General features: G+C 41.8%; 1 pseudogene; it reads left to right on the top strand.

Moving 5' to 3' along the window:
• The first annotated feature begins 428 nt into the window (after positions 1–428).
• Positions 429–2,216, top strand: LOC101043308 (importin subunit alpha-1 pseudogene; annotated as a pseudogene).
• Positions 2,217–22,410: the final 20,194 nt, after the last annotated feature.

The raw sequence follows: 22,410 nt of genomic DNA, 5'->3' as shown, positions 1-22,410 counted from the left end.
TTTCCAGAATATGGATGGAAACTTTATAATTAGGTATAACATACAGAATCTGCTCAAATTTTATAAGTGGGGAAACAATTGGGGTGACTTCAAAAGAATAACTCATTATTTCTTCAGCAACTGTCATGTGTTAGATACTTGAGTATACATGGAACCATCATAAGTATTTGTAAATATAGTACCTCACTTATTTCTCAAAAAAAAAAACAAAAACACCCAATATCAATATTTGCCCCCACTTTACAAATGAAACTTTGGCCTGTAGGAGGAACTGGCTTCCTAGGGCTATAGACCCAGCGTTGAACTGGGATTAGAACTCAGGTGTCGACACGGTCTTTGAGCTGAGCCGAGGTGGCTGCTTGTAGTGCAGCCTCCCTACAGCCGCGGATCCCCACTTAAGCCTCCTGTGGAAGCCCGGGCCTGCTTCGCAGCTTTCTCCCTTTGTCTCATAACCATGTCCACCAATGAGAATGCACATACACCAGCTGCCCGTCTTAACAGATTCAAGAACAAAGGAAAAGACAGTACAGAAATGAGGCATTGCAGAATAGAAGTCAATGTGAGCAGCGGATGGCTAAGAAGGATGATTAGATGCTGAAGAGGAGAAATGTAAGCTCATTTCCTGATGATGCTACTTCTCCGCTGCAGGAAAACCGCAACAACCAGGGCACTGTAAATTGGTCTGTTGATGACATTGTCAAAGGCATAAATAGCAACAACATGGAAAGTCAGCTCCAAGCTACTCAAGCTGCCAGGAAACTACTTTCTAGAGAAAAACAGTCCCCCATAGACAACATAATCCGGGCTGGTTTGATTCCAAAATTTGTGTCCTTCTTGGGCAGAACTGATTGTAGTCCCATTCAGTTTGAATCTGCTTGGACACTCACTAACATTGCTTCTGGGACATCATTACAAACCAAGGCTGTGGTAGATGGAGGTGCCATCCCAGCATTCATTTCTCTGTTGGCATCTCCCCATGCTCACATCAGTGAACAAGCTGTATGGGCGCTAGGAAACATTGCAGGTGATGGCTCAGTGTTCCGAGATTTGGTTATTAAGTACGGTGCAGTTGACCCACTCTTGGTTCTTCTTGCAGTTCCTGATATGTCATCTTTGGCATGTGGTTACTTACGTAATCTTACCTGGACACTTTCAAATCTTTGCTGCAACAAGAATCCTGCACCCCCGTTAGATGCTGTTGAGCAGATTCTTCCTACCTTAGTTCGGCTCCTGCATCATGATGATCCAGAAGTATTAGCAGATACTTGCTGGGCTATTTCCTACCTTACTGATGGTCCAAATGAACGAATTGACATGGTCGTGAAAACAGGAGTTGTGCCCCAACTTGTGAAGATTCTAGGAGCTTCTGAATTGCCAATTGTGACTCCTGCACTATGAGCCATAGGGAATATTGTCACTGGTACAGATGAACAGACTCAGGTTGTGATCGATGCAGGAGCGCTTGCCATCTTTCCCAGCCTGCTCAACAACCCCAAAACTAACATTTGGAAGGAAGCTACATGGACAATGTCAAACATCACAGCTGGCCATCAGGACCAGATACAGCAAGTTGTGAATCATGGATTAGTCCCATTCCTTGTCAGTGTTCTTTCTTAGGCAGATTTTAAGACACATAAGGAAGCTGTATGGGCTGTGACCAACTATACCAGTGGTGGAACAGTTGAACAGATTGTGTACCTTGTTCATTGTGGCGTAATAGAACCGTTGATGAACCTCTTAACTGCAAAAGATACCAAGATTATTCTGGTTATCCTGGATGCCATTTCAAATATCTTTCAGGCTGCTGAGAAACTAGGTGAAACTGAGAAACTTAGTATAATGATTGAAGAATGTGGAGGCTTAGACAAAATTGAAGCTCTGCAAAACCATGAAAATGAGTCTGTGTATAAGGCTTCATTAAACTTAATTGAGAAGTATTTCTCTGGAGAGGAAGAGGAAGATCAAAATGTTGTGCCAGAAACTACCTCTGAAGGCTATACCTTCCAAGTTCAGGATGGGATCCTGGGACCTTTAACTTTTAGATCATGTAGCTGAGGTATAAATCTGTTGTGTACTATGTTTGGTATTTTGTCTTCCTGTTTCTCTACGAAGAACTCTTTCTAAATGTGGTTTGTTATTGTAGCACTTTTTACACTGAAACTATACTTGAACAGTTCCAACTGTACATACTGTATGAAGCTTGTCCTCTGGCTACATTTCTTATTTCTGTGTGGAATTTCATATCTTGCAGCCTCCTGTAAATAAACATTAAAACCCACACTTTACTTCAAAAAAAAAAAAAAAAAAAGAACTCAGGTGTCAAACATCAGATACATTATTCTTTCCTGTAGAACATGCACAGTATGTGTTTGAACAAAGGAAGGACATAATGAAAAAATTTCCTTAGGAAAAGCATAAAACTTGTAACTATAAACTTCTTTTAATGTAACAAGGCACAATGCAGTGGTTTTTCCTACAATGTATATAAATAGAGTTGTAGCTGAATCCAACAAATGCAATGCATACATTTCCCCCAGTTCTATCCAACATCATGTACATAATAATGCCAATAATAATGTTAAACCCTCTGTTTGATTTTTAAATGCATGTCCTCATTATTCTATTTGGTCTGTTTATACAGCCTGCATGCGTCCACGAGCAATTTAAAATAAGTGTTAGCCTGAGTTCCTTCTTGTGCACACATTTTTTTCTCTCTACAGTCTTAGACATGGAACACTCACTTCTCTGTAATAATCCCATTTCAGAGTCCAATGGCTCACCTGTTGCAGTTTGAGTATGAGGCAAATAAGGTCAAGATGGGATTTATGAGTCATCTCTTCCACCACCCTTTACGGGTAAATTCTAGCTAAAAGCCAAACCCATCTGGCATTGACTCAGGTGGAACATCCTGAAGCAGTGAAAGGAAAAGGAAAACTATTTAAAGTCGTTTCTTTTAAAATAGAGTTTAGCCTCACTGACCCTAGACATGATAAGCAAGAAACTCAGCATCCAGGGCCAGAGAACTTTTTGGTGGAAAACCAAGATGCATCCTTGTGTCTTATGGGTTTTAGTTTCTTTCTGTCCACATTCATATTAGGTGGTCAGAGAAATCCTGCTTCATGAAATATTAGTTGTTTCCGTTTTTTTTTTTTTTTTTTTGAGATGGAGTTTTGCTCTTGTTACCTAGGCTGGAGTACAATGGTGTGATCTCGGCTCACCGCAACCTCCACCTCCTGGGTTCAGGCAATTCTCCTGCCTCAGCCTCCTGAGTAGCTGGGATTACAGGCACGTGCCACCATGCCCAGCTAATTTTTTTTATTTTTAGTAGAGACGGGGTTTCGCCATGTTGACCAGGATGGTCTCGATCTCTTGACCTTGTGATCCACCCATCTCAGCCTCCCGAAGTGCTGGGATTACAGGCGTGAGCCACCATGCCCGGCCTTGTTTCCCTTTCTTACAGGTGTCCTTTTGGAGAAAGAAAATCCACTCACTCATTCAGTTGATTAATTATCAGTCAATAGGTATTGACAGGAAAGGTTGGAAGGTTACCATCATTTTTAATACTATTTAATACATACTTGATATTAACTAGGTGATTCTTATATTTAACTTTGCTTAATTTTAAAATGAAAAAGAAAGTGAAGCCATATGAAAATATATGAAAAAATATCTCTGGTAAAGGTAAATGCATGAACAAATATAAAATGCAGCATTATTATAATTTAGGCTCATCACTCCACTTTTCATGCTTTTACTAGATTTAAAAGATAAAAACATTAAATAATTTTAAAATTAGCCAGGCATGGTGGTATGTATCTGTAGTCCTAGCTATTGGATGGCTGATGTGGGATGATCACTTGAGCTCAGGAGTTCAAGGCTGCCGTGAGCTACAATGGTGCAAATGCATTCCAGCCTGGGTGACAAAGTGAGACCCTGTCTCTAAAATAAGAGTAATGATAGTAATTATGATTATAGCTATATGTTAATGGCTAGACAATACATGAAGTTGTAATTTGTGGCATCAGTAACGTAAAGGAGAAGGTGGAGCTGTAACGGGGTAAGGTTTTGTTTGCAGTTGAAGTTAACTTGATATTAGTCTAAAATAGACTGTTAAAATTTTAGTAACCACAAAACAACGTGTAGAATATGCACAAGAGGAAATGAGAAGAGAATTAAATCATGTCACTTCAAAAAAACAAAGTCTATAAAACACAAAGGAAGGAAATGAGAGACAAAAAACTATAAGACAAAGAAGGCAAATAACACAATGGCGATGCTGTTCTTCCCTAGCAGTGCCTACTTCACATGAAAAAGGATGCATCAAATGGAATATTATTCAGTCATAAAAAGGAAACAAATTCTGGCACGTACTACCACATGGATACGTTTTGAGGATATTTTGCTAAATAAAGTAAACCAGTTTAAAAAAGAAAGCAAATACTGTATGAATTCATTTATGTGTGGTATTTACAGTAGTCAACTTCACAGAGGAAATAGGATGATGACTGCCAGGAACTGGGGTGAGAGTAAATAAGCAGTTATTGTTCTGTGGGTACAGTTTATGTCTTTGAAGATGAAACAAGTTCTAGAGACAGATGTTGGTGATGACAGCAACAACGTGAATGTAATTAGTGCCGTCGAGCTGTACAGTAAGAAAGGGTTAGAGTAAATTTTGTCATGTGTATTTTACTACAATTTTATGAAGATAGTAAAAAGAAATAAATTTGAAGTAAGTATTATGGTTTTCTTCTTACCGAGGAATAAACGAAGACCTAGAGCTGTTCAGTGATATGTGGTAGTCCCCCAGGGAGCCAGGGTCAGAGCTTGGACACCTCACTGAGACCTCCATAAAAAGAACCTTCACCAAACAAAAAGTGGAGCTACACAGAAATACTATCTGCATAATAAAGGCAATTATTCTTTCTCACAGTAGGTTATACTCTTTTTTTAAGGAAGTAAGAGTTTTAGGACTTGGGAAGTGTATACACATCTCAATTTGAGAGATGAAAAGAAAATTCTCGATTGCTTTTATGGCCTTATAATAGCTTCCTTTTGAGTAATGAATGATGGGATTAGTAAACATCATGCTTTTTATATCTGGTTGGTGAAGTTTTGTCTTGAGGTATACCCAAACAAGGGATTGTGTCCCAACAAGATCTCTCTCTGACAAGATCCTAGCCAAGACAGCAGATAAGAATGACTGTATGATGCCATAGAATAAAATACCAGAATGGCCATGGTGAGATGGCTCATGCCAGTAATCCTAGCACTTTAGGAGACTTAAGTGGTAGGATTGCTTGAGGCCAGACATTCAAGACCAGCTTGGGTAACAAAGTGAGACTCAGTCCCTATAAAAAAATTAAAAACTAGCTAGATGTGGGAGCATGTACCTGTAGTCCTAGCTACTCCAGAGGCGGAGGGAGAAGGATCTCTTGAGCCCAGCAGTTCAAGCTGACAAGGAGGTATGATCGTCCCACTGCACTCTAACCTGGGCAGCAGAGCAAGATCCTGCCTCAAAAAAAAAAAAAAAAAAAAAAAAAAAAAAAAAAAAAAAAAAAAATCAAAACAACAGAAATAGTTGGAGTTTTCTGCGGTTTGAATTATGTGCCGAAGATTATTCTGAACTATGGGAATAAACAGACTTTGTACAACCCCTTGCTTAGAAATTTGAAGAAATATTAATCTTTGCTTATAGAAATTAGATAACTAATCAAGTATCTTTGCAAATTTTGTCCTAGTTCACACAAGATAAATCTAGGAGCATAAAAACATTTGAACTTTGGATTTGCCCTCAAGTAGGGTTGGGGAAGTAGGCAGATAATAGCAGGTATTGGGGTTACCTTGATGCTTAGAAGGGAGTTATTGAAGACATTTCATCTCATGGGAGGAGGGCTAGAAGAGGATATGTTAATTCCAAAGGTAGTTCCATGTCATATCAAAATGTTACATTGGTTCATTGACTGATGACAGCTCTTAGTGGCACCAATAAGCCATGACTTGTTGAATATGAAAGTTTCTAAAGATGTTTCAGTCAATGAAGAGCAGCCAGTTGTGAATCATTTGAAAACCCCTCAGTGGTAGGTATTTGTTTTTCTTGATTCCCCACAGTCTATTGCACATTTTTGGTTATGAAATGTGATTTTTACTTGGGAATTATATCTTTATCATTGTATAAAATCAGGGAAGCAGAGACCTGGTCTAGCCAGGAGGTAAGCATGTGCTCCGATCTAGCCCAGCTTATTACTCCTTTTCTAGACTGGGAAGAGACAGAACATGTGTGTGGTTCACACATTCCAGCAGTCACACCTGGGAAGCCCTACAACCAGGCCCTGCTCAGAGCTCTCTGGTTCCTCTTTGCCCAACCTGATTTTCAGTTTTTCTCCCATCTTATGAGCCACTCCCTTAGCCTTCCAATGAACTCCCTTTTGCATAAGTTAGCTGGGATAGGTTTCTGATGCTTTTAACCAAAGGATTCTAACTGATATATGAGGCTTGTTCCATTTCTCATATGTCCATTCGTTGATTTATTCATGTACTTATTCATTCAATAATTGCTACCAACATTATGGTCCATTGGGACTACAATCTGCAAACTGCAGCCACACCCTGCTGCTTTTTCATGCGTTGTTCATGTTGTCTGTTCAATCAGCAATGCCTTCCCTGCCTCCCCATCACTTCCTACTCATACCTGTCATCAAATCCTCAACCCTTCTGTGAACTTGACACCTGCCCCATTGTTAACACCACTGTAGGCTCCTTCACTAGCCAGTTACCTCCCTGAGGGCAAGGATTTGTGCCTTCATTTCTGCACCCTCAAGACCCGGACAAATGGAAGCCCTCAGTGAGCACTTGTCAAGGATCTCATGAGGAAATGGAGGGTGATGATTGTTGGAACAGATTTATATGCAAGGTGCTAGTGAGGGAACAGAGAAGGGAAAAACCAAATATACTTCCAAATGGAAGGTCTAACAAAGTTACAAAGAAGAGGTGATACCCAAGTCAAATTTTAAAGGATGACTGAATGTTTTAAGGTAATAAAGAAATAAAAGAAACTAAACAAACAAAGAAATAACCATATGGAAAGTCATTCAATCATGAGAAAGCAGAGAAAAGGAAGGCTGAATACCTCAGCAAGACCAGAATATGTACGTTTTTAGTGGCAAGTGGGTAATGAATCAGGAGAAGAAGGCAGAGGCAAAGTCTTGGAGGACTTGGTTCGTCGTGCTAAAGGAGTGTAGACTGTATTCATATGCAACAAGAAGCAACGTAACTGCATTGGCCCGCTCAGGCTGCCATAACAAAACACCAAGCTGGACGGCTTTCACAGCAGAAATATATTATCTTGAAGTTCTGGAGGCAAAGGTCCAAGGTCGACGTGTCCGCAGGCTTGCTTTCCTCCAAGGCCTCTCTCCTTGTCTTGCAGATGGCCGCCTTCTTGCCACGCCCTCATGTGGTCTTTCCTCTGTACAGGCACTTGTCTGTATGCTCTCCTTTTTCTAAGTTTCCCCTTCACATAAGGACACCAGTTATAGTGGATTAGAGCCCACTGTAAAGATGTTATTTTAACTTAATTACTTCTGGATTGACATTATCTCCAAATATGATCACATCCTGAGGTACTCAGGATCAGGAATTCAGTGCAGAAATTTAGGAGGTAGAGGGTATAATTCAGCCTATAATGATGACCTAATAGTCAGAAGCAGAGTCTCTGGAAATAAACTTCTTGAGTTCAGATATTTGCTTTCCTACTTAGAGGCTGTATGACTTTGCACATGTCACGAAAACTCACTATTCCTCAGTTTTCTCATCTACAAAATCATATTCATAACTACCTCTTAGGTTTTTATGAATGAAAACAGTGCTTGGTGCAACAATAAATGAAAAATATTCAATGGCGAAGGACATAATTAAGGGTCCCTTCAGGAGCACGGTAGGGATGAGCTGGAAGTAGAAAGGTTGGATGGTTAGAGACAAATAGAACAGATAAACTTTTATAACCTAGTTTATTATATTCAAGAAAGGAGAGGAAGGAGACTGTTACAGGTGAAGACATTGACACCAACTGGGATAAAAGAATCCTCAGAGAAAGTATGGGGTGGAGGGGAGGAGCTGAGTTAAAGACATTCTGAGTTTAAGATGCTTGAGATTCACCCAAAAATTGAGTCTAGCACACAGGCCTGAAGATTGGACAGAATTTGGACAGAATAGAGTTGAGAGTTGTCAGTAAAAAAAAATGGCAGGTGTACTCATAAGCTATGAATGAAATTGTACATGGAAAACCAAGCTTCTATATGGCTTGGAGACTAAAGCTATAATCAGGAACACAATCGCCACAGAATATAAAACCAATCCTCATAATAAAAGGGCTGTTCTATTGATCAGGGACTCCACTTAAGAACAATGCCAGGTCTTGATGCAGAGTGATTCATCAGCCTTCAGTTTCCAGGAATGAGTGTCAGAAAAGACAGGATGGAATACATCCTGAATCACATCTGAATTGCATCTCCTTTTCAATACATTCTGTTGTGTTCTCAGAGTGAAATTTAGAGATCGAAAGTATCATTGATTTAGTTCACAACTGTCTCTCAGGCACAGGAGATAAAGGTATAATCAAATGTAATGTCCATCTCAGAAGCCTCCATCACCACCATATATATAACTGTGACTTTGGGCAGACAGTCAGATTATTCTGAGCCAGGGTTCTCTTCTGAAAAGTTATAGTAAAATCACTAGCATTGCCCTTCCTCTGTTATCAGTGACGATATGATATTTATTATAACTGTAGCTTATAAATCCCCAAAGTGTCTATCTATAGGATACTTTTGTAGTATTATTATTATTGTTAAGCACGGACATTGTCCCTGCTCAGTGGACCCAGTGAAGTCTGCCTTTGACTGTGGCATCACCTTTGAATCAAACTACCAGCAGGTTCACTGCTTGTTAATGCACAAAGCAGCTGTGTACTCTATGTGCAGAGAAAGCTATTTCATCACAAACCATGTGAGAAGTCATCTGAGAAAGCTATCCCCTGACCCCAAGCATCCTGTGATGAAGGATAACATTTATTTCATTATTATTCACTCATGGGACAGCAACTGGGCAGGAAGTGGAGCCCAGTCTTAGAGACAGTTGATTCAGTCTGCAAACCACCTGCCAATGAGGACTAAGGCTGTGCCTCTTTACCAAGCAGGAACTCTCCAAGGCAGCTGGAGAGATGAGAGGCATCCTGGTTCAGTGGAAAGTTCTCCAAGCTAGGTATGGAGACTCATGGTCCCCTATCCCAGTCCCACCACAGATGGATTCCCTGGCTAAACATGGACAAGGAATTTTTCTTTCCTGGGCTTCAGGTTTCTCCTTTGTAAAATAAGGTATTCAATCTAGGTTCTCTCTTGGGGAAAGAAGATCCTCCTTAATGATCATCTAATATTTCTAGTGGTCTACATACATTACCAAAAATTAATATACAGTTGACAAGGTAAGAGTCATCACCCTATTTTGTAGACTAAGATGCTAACACTCAGCTCTAACTTCTCTCTCTTCTTCATCTCTGCTACATTTTTCCATTGCCTCACCCAGGACCAGCTCCATGAGTGTTCAACTTTAGACAGGCCCCATGTTTGGTTGAATGTGCTGCTCCTAGATTTTGAAATTCTTAGCAGTTTTGGAAGAAGGGCCTCACTTTGTCATTTTTCTCTGGGCCTCACATGTGATGTCACTGATCCTGCCTTGATTCTATGATCCCTGGCAATTGAGCCTCACAGTAGTAGGCGCTCAAAGGAGCAGACAGAGGTGTCTGCCACAGTGCACAGTTCTCATCCCGTGGAACCACAGTGATGTGGGTTAGATGAAGGGGACAGAATGTGAGCTAATTAAAGTGAGTCAAGTACTTCCAGGAAAGGATACAGGGTCAATAGACACGGACAAAAACTCTCATGATCTACAGAGAACTAAGAGCTGGCTCCTTGCCTTCATTTGTTCTGACATGCTGGAAAAAAAAAAGTCTCTTTGTTATTAATTCAAGAAGTCAGGAACTGTGCACATGTTCAATGTGGAGTGAACACATTGAAAGGCGAACTTCCTTCAAAGCTTTGATGTCTCTGAAACCTCTGGTTAGAGATCACCACAAGATTTGAGCAGTGGATGGGAAAGGAAGACAAAGGCTTCATTCAAATGATGACAATAAACCCTGGGGTTCTAAATCCCAGCAGAGTCCTTCCAGGGTGTATGTTTGATGTGGAGTCTGACACTTCCATGCGGCACCCCTCCCCTCACACCTGCTCTCTGTCCAAGCCAAGTCGTGGCAGTGGAGCCCAGGGTTGTCATTGCTCAGAGAAGGCAGAGCCAGCTGTCTACAGCTGTCTGGTATCTCCTGCAAGCTTCCTGTCTCCCAGGCCAAATTAGGAGGACCTGGAAGAGAAGCTCAGGAAATGTACCCAAGGGAATATGTGGGTGCCCTCAAAGACAGAGAAATGGGAGACCAGAGCCTTGGTGGGAAGATCTGCTGTGTGTCTCAGCAAATCAATTTCTCCCTCTGCTCCTTTAACTCTCATCTAAAAGTGAAGTAGTTGGACAGCAGAGGCAATGTAGTTTAATAGGTGGAATGTGTCACATCGAGTTAGTAGCTCTGGGTTCAGATCCTGCTTCCACTACAACTCTAGCTGTGAGATCACTAGCAAGTTACTTCACTTCTTAAAGCCCTGCTTTCCTAATTGTCATTTTAAAATAGAGTTAATTATATCTCTTTCACAGGGTTGCTGTATGAGACCAACAGAACAATGAGAAAATAGTATGAGTGTCCAGGTCCTAACCGTGGAGGCATTTTATCCTTGAAAACTATTGCTGTTCACTGAGGTATCGAGGCTTTTCCAAAGATCTGTGACTATGAAGATCAAACACAGTTTGTTCTAGGGCCTGGGGAATGTTCAGCAAGAGCAGGGGAAGCAGGGTTTTTCTAAGCTTGCCTGGACCCAGTGTAAATTTGGGGAGGTGTCAATACAGTGAGCAGAGACATCCATGATTTGGGAGGAGCACCTGAGGATGAATTGGAAAAGGAGACCCCTGATGTCTCCAGCTCAGATGCTATCCTTAGATGCTCACTCTCCAGTTGGCCAAGAGTGAGTGGGCCTGGACCACAATGTTCAGTACCTCATGGGTCCAATCTGTGCTCCGTTTAGAGGAGCACCTGAGGATGAATTGGAAAAGGAGACCCCTGATGTCTCCAGCTCAGATGCTATCCTTAGATGCTCACTCTCCAGTTGGCCAAGAGTGAGTGGGCCTGGACCACAATGTTCAGTACCTCATGGGTCCAATCTGTGCTCCGTTTAGACAGACAGCTGGAGACTGGCAGCATGGGATGCCAAACACTCTGGGGAGGAGGGGTCACCACAGCAAAACGTTCTTTTCTTGCCTCCGCTGACTGCTGGCTTCCAGAAGACATTCAGGAGTAGCTGAGTCCTGGGGCTACTCTGGGACTGTATTCCAAGACTATCTATCAACCAAGGGAACTGTTTGTCTACTGGTGATTTCTGTGTCCTGCCTACCAGCCTCCTAGGCAGCAGGCAGTTCTGCCTCAGTTGCATCAGATCATGTGGCCATGATGGCTCTGCACCCTGGGGACTCCTAGAGAAGGCCCTGTCCTTCCCAACTGGCTCTCTTTTATTTACTAATCCATCTGTAGATCAGGAAGCAGGATCACCCTGTGCCTCAGCTCCTGTTGGATTCTGGCCTGTCCATAGCCTCAACAAGTGTAAAGGATATGTTTTATCACCAGGCCCCTTCCTGCTCCCTCATCAGATGTTTCTTCTGCTGCCCATCTTCATGCTTGCTTTCCGGCAACACCAAGTTTTATTACGCTTATACCTCCTAGGAATTCAAGTTTGTTCCCCCATCTGCATGGTTCTCTCCACTGTCACTGGTTGGACCGAACCCTTCATTTCTCCACCAGGCTGGGCAAGGGCTACTTTTCCATGCTACCAGGACTACCTGTGTATACCTCTATTATGGATCTTGTAAAAATTTGTAAGAACTTTCTGTCTCCACTAGATTTGAAGACAAGATATGAGTCCTCCTTGTAATCCCATTATTGAGTTAATTGCTGAAGCCCAATGTGTATTTTTAAAAGAAAAAACTAAACTTTCAAAAGTTGAATTCAATCTAAGGGATTCACTCTAAATCCCTGCTCCCAACATTTATGCTCCACAGAGTAGCCAAGTTCATTTTTGCATAACACAAACCTAATTGTGCCACTTTCATGCTCAAAACATTTCAGTAATTTCACATAACCCTTGGGGCAAAGCAGCATATTCACATCATGCCTACCAAATCCAAACCCCTCTTCCTATCTCACTAATTCTTGTCTCTTATTACAACTTTTTTTTTTTTTTTTTGCATAAAGAACCACTCAGTGACTTAATGCAGAATCAGTTATCAGTGTTCCAATGATTATTGTTTAAGCCATGGGTCTCCTCTGGATTTACTAATGCATCTTCTCCTAGGGTAAGTAGCTCTGCAGATCTTGGCTGGACTTGTTTGTATGTTCAGGGACTGGCTTGCTAGAGGCTGACTCAGGATGCTCTCAGAGGGACAAGAGGCTGTCCTCCATGTGGTCTCTCATTCTCTACGAGGATGGTCTGCTCTTGTTTACATGGTGGATGCAGGTTCTGAGACAGGGTCAGAAGCACACACTACTTGAGTCTTGGGCTCATAGTTTGCATGTGAATAATTATATTTTATTCTGTTGGCCAAAGTGGTTCACAAGCCAGCCCAGGTTCCAGAGAAAGAGACCCCACCTCTCAGAGCTGTGAAGTTACATTACACATGTCATGGGCTCAGGAGAGAGTGAAAAACACAGCCATTTTTGCACCCAATCTACCAGAGTTTCATCCTCAAAGACACTTACTCAACAATTGGGGATGAGAATCAGACATCTGCATTTTGAGCGTGGGTTCCAGGTTATTACACAAAGTCCCTCAAGCAGACCATTCCACCTTTTTTCTGGGTCCTGAACATATCTGCTGTTTCCAGCAATATTGTCTTGACATATATGGTTCCTGCCATCTGCCACTATTGCCCTTGGACCTGGACTAATGAATCTCTACTCACACTCCAGGTTTCAATCTTCTCTGATTTTGCAGACTAGGTTTGCCATATCCATTTCCCCTTTTGTGTTTCTATAACGCCCTTCACCTTTCTTCAAAATAATCTTCACAGTGTTAGTTGTTTGATGTCTTCCATGATAAATGGTAACTATCATGAGAGCACTGGACATGTCTAATTTGTCATCACTGTATCTGCAGTCTATTAGGGTCTTAACACCTAAGAGCCACTACTCGATAAATATTTCCAAAGAGCAGAAAGACACTGCTTTGAATCTTATATGAGAATCACTCTCAACCAGACACCAATTCTATCCTCGGAAGACACTTTAGGGATGGCTAGTTTGGAGCAGTAGAAAGTCATTGATGTTCTCTAGGCCAAGAGAGACAACATCAGAGCAACTGCAGCATTTGTAAGGTAGACAGCAGAATGAATGTGCAGGTTTTCTAAAGGAGTCTGGCAACCCTGATTGAGATGGAAGTGGGAAGGGAGGAGTATTTCCTGTGGCGGATGTCAGAGTAAAGAGTCCCAGGCCAGTAGGTCTTAAGGGATGCTTTCCCTGGGTGGCTTAACCAGGAAGAAAATACAAATGGTGAACAAGAAGTGTTTCCATGGGCTGAGCATCAGAGAAGAAGGAAAGTGGAGGAAGGGGGCCTGGATGGGAGAACGAAGAGCTTGTAAGGACTTCATAAATATGTGGTTCTGAATGAACAACTGGTGATGTCAGAAGTCAGGAGAGTTAGGAAGACACAGAATCAGAGATCCAGGAAAAACAATGACAAGGTAAAATTAAGGTGTTGGAGACTCCTTCTCTATTTGGGATATAAAGCTGGACATGGATGTCTGGAAGACAAACAAGGCTGCTGTGAGAACCCAGCGGAGAACAGAGTAGCTGGGATTCAGATTTTAGCAGGCCTCAGATTTCATTTTCTTAAATCTTGCCTCATTCTTCTGTCCCTTGGGACTTTACTGAAGTTTAAAGAACATGTGTCAGCCCACATCTGGCACATCTGCATCAAAGGCAGAAGACTCTCCCCTGTGTCCCATCATCTTCATAGCTGATCACGTTTAACTGAGAGTCTCCTGCAAGTGATTAGGAAAAGGATTTCTGCTCCGCCTGCACCATGAGTTAATAGCAGACATCTAACAGCAGCGTCTCTTTTCACAGGGGACGCTTTTCATTGGCACTTTCAGGGGCTGGCATGGGGACTCTCTATTCCCAAGCTCAAGAGATTGCATTTGAGACCTGGTTTCTCTTAGCAACAATAAAAAAATAAAAAAGCAACCCCTTCCAAAATCCCTCAATCTCAAAACCACAATCTGTTTATCCAGGGCGTAAAGAACTGCCAACATCTGTACCCAACACCTCATTGTTCCAATCCGAGACTTGAAAGATGGGGACACATTTGATTTTTACTGTTCAATTATGAAGGGAAATCTTAGTTTTCTATCACACTCACTCAGCTTGAATGCTTTTCACATGTTCCTCCTTTTCAAGCTCCCTTTCATCTCCCAAAATAGCCACATCAATGATGAATTCTTCCTGCGTGTTTTCTTAAATAAGCTCATGTCTCGTTGAGATTTTATTATCTGCACAGAGGGCTGAGTCATGTGAGATTCACATATTATTCCTCTGGGCTGCATCTCCAGGCAGGGTGCTCCCACCTCCTCCCCATTTCCCCATTCAAGCTCCCCTCCTTCCATCAGCTCTGACCCCACAGGCTTTCTTATCCTTGCTGATAAGCTGAGTTGTCAGACACACTGCAGAGCCACAGCTAGAGACACTACTAAAGTGATTGCCACAGATGAGCATGATTCTCTTTTAGCTTGGAGTCTGTTACCTTCATTTCCTGGATTTGGAAGCAGGAAACATTCACTTTGTCAGGTCCCACCACCCTCATTTGGAAGAAATGATTTTAACGGCTGGCTGGCACTTGAGTTATCTACAGGATGTGTGGAACTGGAGATGTAACTCGATGCATAATGCTGGCAGACAGCAAGTCACAGCCACATCTATTGCCAGAAAAATGGAATACAACGATAATTTCACCTGATTTTCACCATCAAGTAGAACTTCTCCCATCAAACCTAAGTGACAATGCAGCCTTAGGAGCTAGAAAATCCCAGTGAACCAGGAGGAAAGAAGCCTTGTTCACACTGTGGATCCTCTATTTCTTCAGTGACACTTGGTCCCAGTTCTTCACCCTCCTGAGCCTCAGTTTCCTCCCTTGAAAAGCGGGGATACTAAAGTTTACCCTGAATTATTGCCAGAATGAAATGACCTCATACATATTAAGCATCTGACATGGAATCTGCTTGATAATTTTTAATTGAATGTGGCTCTAAGTTGAGATGAGAAGGCATGCCGAAGGGTGATCAGAAAGGATCTTCAAAGGGAAAGAAATGATGGGAAAGGAATGATGTAACCCAGATTCTTCCAGAAGTGAAGGAAATACCCATGCCTTGAAAACTGAAATTAGGCTGGGCACGGTGGCTCACACCTATAATTTCAGCATTTTTGGAGGCCAAGGCAGGTGGATCACTTGAGTTCAAGTTCAAGTGTCAATAGTCAGGAGTTCAAGACCAGCCTGGCCAACAAGGAAAAACCCCATCTCTACTACAAAAATACAATAATAATAATAAGTCAGACATGGAGGAGGGTGCCTACAGTTCGAGCTACTTGGAAGGCTGAGGTAGAAGAATCGCTTGAGCCTAGGAGGCAGAGGCTGTAGTGAGCTGAGATCATGCCACTGCACTCCAGTCCAGACAACAGAGCAAGACTCCATCTCAAGAAAAAAAATAAATAAATAAAAAAAAACTCTGAAATTAAACTTTTAGTATCTGGAATGATAAAGCAATTCAATACTTGAGTTTTTTTGTGCCCTAGGAAGAAGAGAATAACAACAACTGAGAAGATGAAAGTATGAATGATAAGTCCTGAAAAAACAAGCTGAACAGGCTCATTGCAAAGCATACGGTGCATTCGAGGAACAGAGATTCAGTTTACTGCAATGCTAAGGATGTAATAATTACAAATGAGTACATGGTGAAAAAATAAAATAAAACAAAAACACTTAGCAAGGAGGTTTACACACAGAGCACCCTTATATTAAACTCAGATGTAAGAAGTACATGTGGCGTAATCAAAAGACATTGGATGGGAATCAGGAGGCCTGGATTCCAGTTCTGAACTGCTGATTATCCTAAAATAGTCCCTTCCTCTAGGGTCTTATTTGCTTATTTTATCAATGAAGGGCTTGAGATAGTGTTTTCAAAGATCTTTTCCAGTGTGACTTTCTATTGTCCTTGGTGAATCATTCCAGTGAGCAGAAAGCTGGGATTTCAGGAGCTAGGATTGCCAGAGACAGAATAACAGGTGTCAGGAGCTTCATGTTGGGAAGCACTTTGAGAATGCAGGCACCAGCCCCTTCAGCAAGTGGGATTGATCTGATGAGGGAAGAATGCTGAGGAACCTAAAACCTCAGCAAGAAAGGTCTGAGGGCCCTAAGCTCCATCACCCAGAGTACGGTTCTCCAAATTTTTTTTAGGAAAAAAGAAAAGGAGATGTCCCAGAGCTGAAGTTAACAATGGGCAGAGACTTTGAAAGACACTTTGGTAGTGTTTCTGAATGTTGAAGGTTGTGCATTCTGGTGCACACTCAGCTTCCTGAGTCTATGTCATCAAAGGGCTTCTAAGGGTCACATTAATTGTCAAAATCTTTGGAAGGACTTAAGGAGTAAATAATTTCATTTTTATTTTTTAATTCATTTTTAAATTTCCTTAGGTACATTATAGGTATATTTATGGCATACATGAGATGTTTTTCATACATACATACAATGTGAAATGAGTCCATCATGGAGAACAAGATATCCATCCCCTCAAGTATTTAACCTTTGAGTTATAAACAATCCTTGTACACTCTTTAACTTACTTTAAAACATACAATTAAGCTACTATTGGCTACAATCACCCTGTTGTGCTATCATATAGTAGGTCTTATTTATTCTTTCTATTTTTTGTACCCATTAACCATCCCCACCTCCCCTCCAGCCCCCTACCACCCTTCCCAGCCTCTCGTAACCATCTAATCTCTATGTTCATGAGTTCATTTGCTTTGATTTTTAGATTCCACAAATAAGTGAGAACATGTGCCGTTTGTCTTTCTGTTCCTGGATTGTTTTACTTAACACAGTGATCTCCAGTTCCATCCATGTTGTTGCAAATGACTGGATCTCATTTTTTATGGCTGAATAATACTCCCTTAGGTATCTGCACTGCATTTTCTTTACCCATTCGTTTGTGCATGAACACTTGCATTGCTTCTAAATCTTAGCTACTATATACAGTGTTGCAACAACACAGAAGTGCAGATATCTCTTTGATGTACTGATTTCCTTTCTTTTGGGTATCTGCTGGATTGCTGGATCATATGGCAGCTCAATTTTCAGTGTTTTTGAGGAACCTACAAACTGTTCTCTATAGTGGTTGTACTAATTTACATTCCCATCAACACTGTGTAAGGCTTCCCTTTTCTCCACATCCTCACCAGCATTTACTATTGTGTGTCTTTTGGATATAAGCCATTTTAACCAGAATGAGATGGTATCTCATCGCAGTTTATATTTGCATTTCTCTGGTAATAAATGATGTTGAGTACATTTTCGTATGCCACTTGTATGTCTTCTTTTAAGAAATGTCTATTCGCCGGGAGCAGTGGTTCAAGCCTGTAATCCCAGCACTTTGGGGGGCCGAGGCAGGTGGATCACGAGGTCGAGAGTTTGAGACCATCCTGGTTGACATGGTGAAACCACGTCTCTACTAAAAATACAAAAAAAAAAAAATCAGCTGGGCATGGTGGCGCGTGCCTGTAATCCCAGCTACTCAGGAGGCTGAGGCAGGAGAATTGCCTGAACCCAGGAGGCGGAGGTTGCGGTGAGCCGAGATCGCGCCATTGCACTCCAGCCTGGGTAACAAGAGCAAAACTCTGTCTCAAAAAAAAAAAAAAAAGAAATGTCTATTCAAAACTTTTGTCCACTTTTGTTCGGATTATTAGATTTTTTTTCCTATACAGTTGTTTGAGCTCCTTATATATTCTGGTTATTAATCCCTTGTCAGATGGGAGGAATAAGTAATTTTAAAACAGGAATTGAATACCCTCGCAAATATGCTTGTCCATTTAACAATCACTCAGCATCTGGAAGGTGCTAAGGCCAAAGATTTCAAGATGAAGTTCACCACCAAACAAAGGTGTTCCTGGTCTCATGAGTTCAAGTAACCGTCATGTTAAAGCGGTCATTTCTTCTGCCTCATCTCTCACAGACATTCCTCATCATGTGCTATGCTGCAGCCATTCTGAATGAGTCACTTGAAAAGAATCACTTTTCTCTGTGAGCAACGTGGTCATCTCTTTGCCTTCCCCAGTATTTTCCCCTTTAGTCAGCAGTCAAAATCATATTCTTTTGTTAATTAAGGCACAGCTGAGATGTCACCTGTAATATGAAATCTGCAGCTCAGATGTCACCTGGACTTTGGCCTGAATTAGTCACCCTCTCAGCAGCACATTGATTTTATCATGACAATAACACTTATTCCCACCTCTTTTTATATGTGAAGACTGGGTATGAGCTTCTTGTTTGTGAACCTCCATGTTTGTAAACTTCATGTGGATAACATTTTTGGTGGTCTCCCCAAAACTCACTGTTCTCCCATTTTCCAGGCAGACATGCACTTCAGAGGAAGCAAGCCTTACCCATCCCTGGAGGCTGACAGCATTTGTGTGTTCATTCCTGTACTGCCTCTTGAGGGTGTTGACTTAGGCATGGTCAGATGAGTCTTGCTGGGAGCATAGAAGTGTTTTCTTTGCTGATTAAAAGAAAGGCAGGTAATTATCCCCTAGATATAACTGTGGCTAGACATGCTTCTTGGAACTGATGTAGCTGCCTTGTGACTCAAGAGTGGTTCTCAGCCATCATGCTTGATTTGGTAGAAAGAAATGTGGAAAGAAGCTGGGTCCTGATGATGCCATCGAGCAGCTAAATTGACCCTAGGGACCAGAAAATCCTTTCCAACTTTCCTTTTCATTTAGTTCAGTTGGGTCAGAGATTCCAGTTAAATGACATTGAAAATTTAACAACTAAAGGGCAGGGGTTATGTTATACTTGTCTTCGGAAATAATTGCCATGGCTAAAACATAAAAAGATAAGCAATAAATATTTGTTGAATTAATGGACGAATGGAATTTGCAGAAAGCCTATTACATGTCAGCCCCTGTGTGAGGATTAAGTAGAAAGAGATGCATTAAAACAAAGTGTTTTCTCCTGAAAGTTATCAAGGTAAGGTGAGGAAGACATAAAAGTGAGCAGAGAATGGTATCAAGTGCCATATGTGTTGTGTGCCTCACAGGTTCTAGTGGATCAGAGCTCTCTCCTGCATAGAGTGAATAAAGTCTTCACAAAGGATCTGGGATAGAAAAGTGAGCACGATTTTGCCTGGAGAGAAGATGAGAGAGGACACGCAAAGCCAAAGGGCTGTCATGGAAGAGGCACGGAGGCCTAAGAGAGGAGTACCTGGCCTGAGTGGCAATGGTCTGTCACAGGGCATGGAGGCATTGCAGAAGAGGAGGCTGGAAGGGTAAGCTGGGCAAAGTCATGGTGACTTTAATGATTTATGCTGCACCTAAGAGGGAATCATGAGCCACTTTTTTTTTTTTTTTTTTTTTTTTTTTTTTCGTAAAACCTGCCTCTCTACAGAGTGAAGAGAAAGAAAGCACAGGTATAGGACATTTGTAACAAAAGTAGCTAGGTATTCTTTAGATGCTGCTATAAATAGCTTCCATTCTAGAAACATCCAATTTAAGCATTTAAATATTGCCTTCATTAGTTAGTAGCTGTGTGGATTGGGATAATACACTTTTTTTTTTCTTTTTTTTGAGACAGAGTTTTGCTCTTGTTACCCAGGCTGGAGTGCAATGGCGCGATCTCGGCTCACTGCAACCTCCGCCTCCTGGGTTCAGGCAATTCTCCTGCCTCCGCCTCCCTAGTAGCTGGAACTACAGGCACGCGCCACCATGCCCAGCTAATTTTTGTATTCTTAGTAGAGACGGGGTTTCACCATGTTGACCAGGATGGTCTTGATCTCTTGACCTCGTGATCCACCCGCCTCGGCCTCCCAAAGTGCTGGAATTACAGGCGTGAGCCACCGCACCCGGCGATAATACACTTCTTGATTCATAACACTGCTTGCCACCTTGTATGAGTGACTAATAAGAAGTAGCAGTTGTTGTTGTTGTTATTGTTACTTTGGAAAAGGGACTGGTATTCCGGGTACCAGCTTAGTCTGCTTGTTTGTTTTGTTTTGAGACAAGGTCTTGCTCTGTCGCCAGGGCTGGAGTGCAGTGACGCAATCATAGCTCATTGCAGCCTCGACTTCCTGGGCTCAAGAGATATTCCCACCTCAGCCTCCTGAGTAACTGGGACTACAGGCATGTACTATCATGCTTAGCTAATTATTTTTTTTGTAGAGATAGGACCTCACCATGTTGTCCAGGCTGGTCTTGCACTCCTCGGCTCAAGCAATTCTCTTGCCTCAGCCTTCCAAAGTGTTAAGATTACAGTGTGAGCCACAGTGACCTGACTTAGCTTAGTTTGAATAATTCTGTTTGATGATAAGCAGATGTCAAACTTTCAGCTAAGGAAGCGGTTACCCCTGCTGTAGCTTCTAACATTTTAAAACACCAAAGAAACCATCATTTCTTGGGAAAGATTCAGAAAAATTAACTGTGGCCAGCTGCGCATGATGGCTCACACCTATAATCCAAGCACTTTGGGAGGCTGAGGCAGGCGGATCATGAGGTCAGGACATTGAGACCATCCTGGCCCACATGGTGAAACTCTGTCTCTACCAAAATACAAAAAATTATCTGGGCATGGTGGTGCATGCCTGTAGTCCCAACTACGTGGGAGGCTGAGGTAGGGCAATCACTTGAACCCAGGAGGCAGAGGTTGCAGTGAGCCAAGATCGAGCCACTGCACTACAGCCTGGTGACAGAGCAAGACTCCATCTAAAAAAAAAAAATAATAACTGTGATCAATATCCAGTATGCCATCTGTATCCCCAAGAGTGCACTAACATGGATGGTGCCCGTTTACCTAGAAACCTGCCTCAACTAGAGCGTCAGTGCCAGAAGAGTGGAGAATTAAATTATGCACACCTCAGCCCTGTACTAGATAACCTCAAGTTACACAGATTTATCAAATCAGTAGTTACTGTGCTATGTTAGGAACAGGTTTTGAAGTGAACACTTCAAGGTTTAAAAGGGAGCTGCCACTTCTATGATTTGGCTATAAGATTCAAGTTTATTTATTCATTGAAATAGTTCATTCATTTAGTCCTGTGTCAGTCTGTTTGTGTTTCTGTAAAGGAATACCTGAGGCTGGGTAACTTATAAAGAAAAGGGGTGAAGAGAAATGCAAATCAAAACCACACTGAGATACCATCTCACACCAGTTAGAATGGCGATCATTAAAAAGCTGGGGACAGCAGATGCTGGAGAGGGTGTGGAAATATAGGAACACCTTTTCACTGTTGATTGAAGTGTAAATTAGTTCAACCATTGTGGAAGACAGTGTGGTGATTCCTCAGTGACCTAAAAATAGAAATCCCATTTGACCTAGCAATCCCATTACTGGTTATATATCCAAAGGATTATAAATCATTCTACTATAAGGACACATGCACACGAATGTTCATTGCAGCACTGTTTACAATAGCAAAGACCTGGAACCAACCCAAATGCCCATCGATGATAGACTGGACAGGGAAAATGTGGTACATATACACCATGGAATATTGCACAGCCATCAAAAACGATGAGTTCATGTCCTTTGTAGGGACATGGATGAACCTGGAAACCATCATTCTCAGCAAACTGACACAAGAACAGAAAATTAAACACCGCATGTTCTCACTCATAGGCGGGTGTTGAACAATGAGAACACACGGACACAAGGAGGGGAGCACTACACACTGGGGTCTGTTGGGGGAAAATGGGAGCGGGACGGGGGAGTAGGGAGGTGGGGAGAGATAGCATGGGGAGAAATGACAGATACAGGTGAGGGGAAGGAAGGCAGCAAATCACACTGCCATGTGTGTACCTATGCAACGATCTTGCATGTTCTTCACATGTACCCCAAAACCTAAAATGCAATTAAAAAAAAAAAGAAAAAAAGAAAAAAAGAAAAAGGAAGAAAAGGGATGTATTTGGTTCTGGAGGCTGTATCAAAAGTATGGTGCCCTTATTTGCTTTTGGTGAGA

This window comes from Saimiri boliviensis, chromosome 1 (assembly GCF_048565385.1).
Source record: "Saimiri boliviensis isolate mSaiBol1 chromosome 1, mSaiBol1.pri, whole genome shotgun sequence".
Lineage (NCBI taxonomy): Eukaryota > Metazoa > Chordata > Mammalia > Primates > Cebidae > Saimiri > Saimiri boliviensis.
The sequence above is the reverse complement of the archived record's forward strand: the minus strand, read 5'-3'. Positions and strand labels throughout refer to the sequence as shown.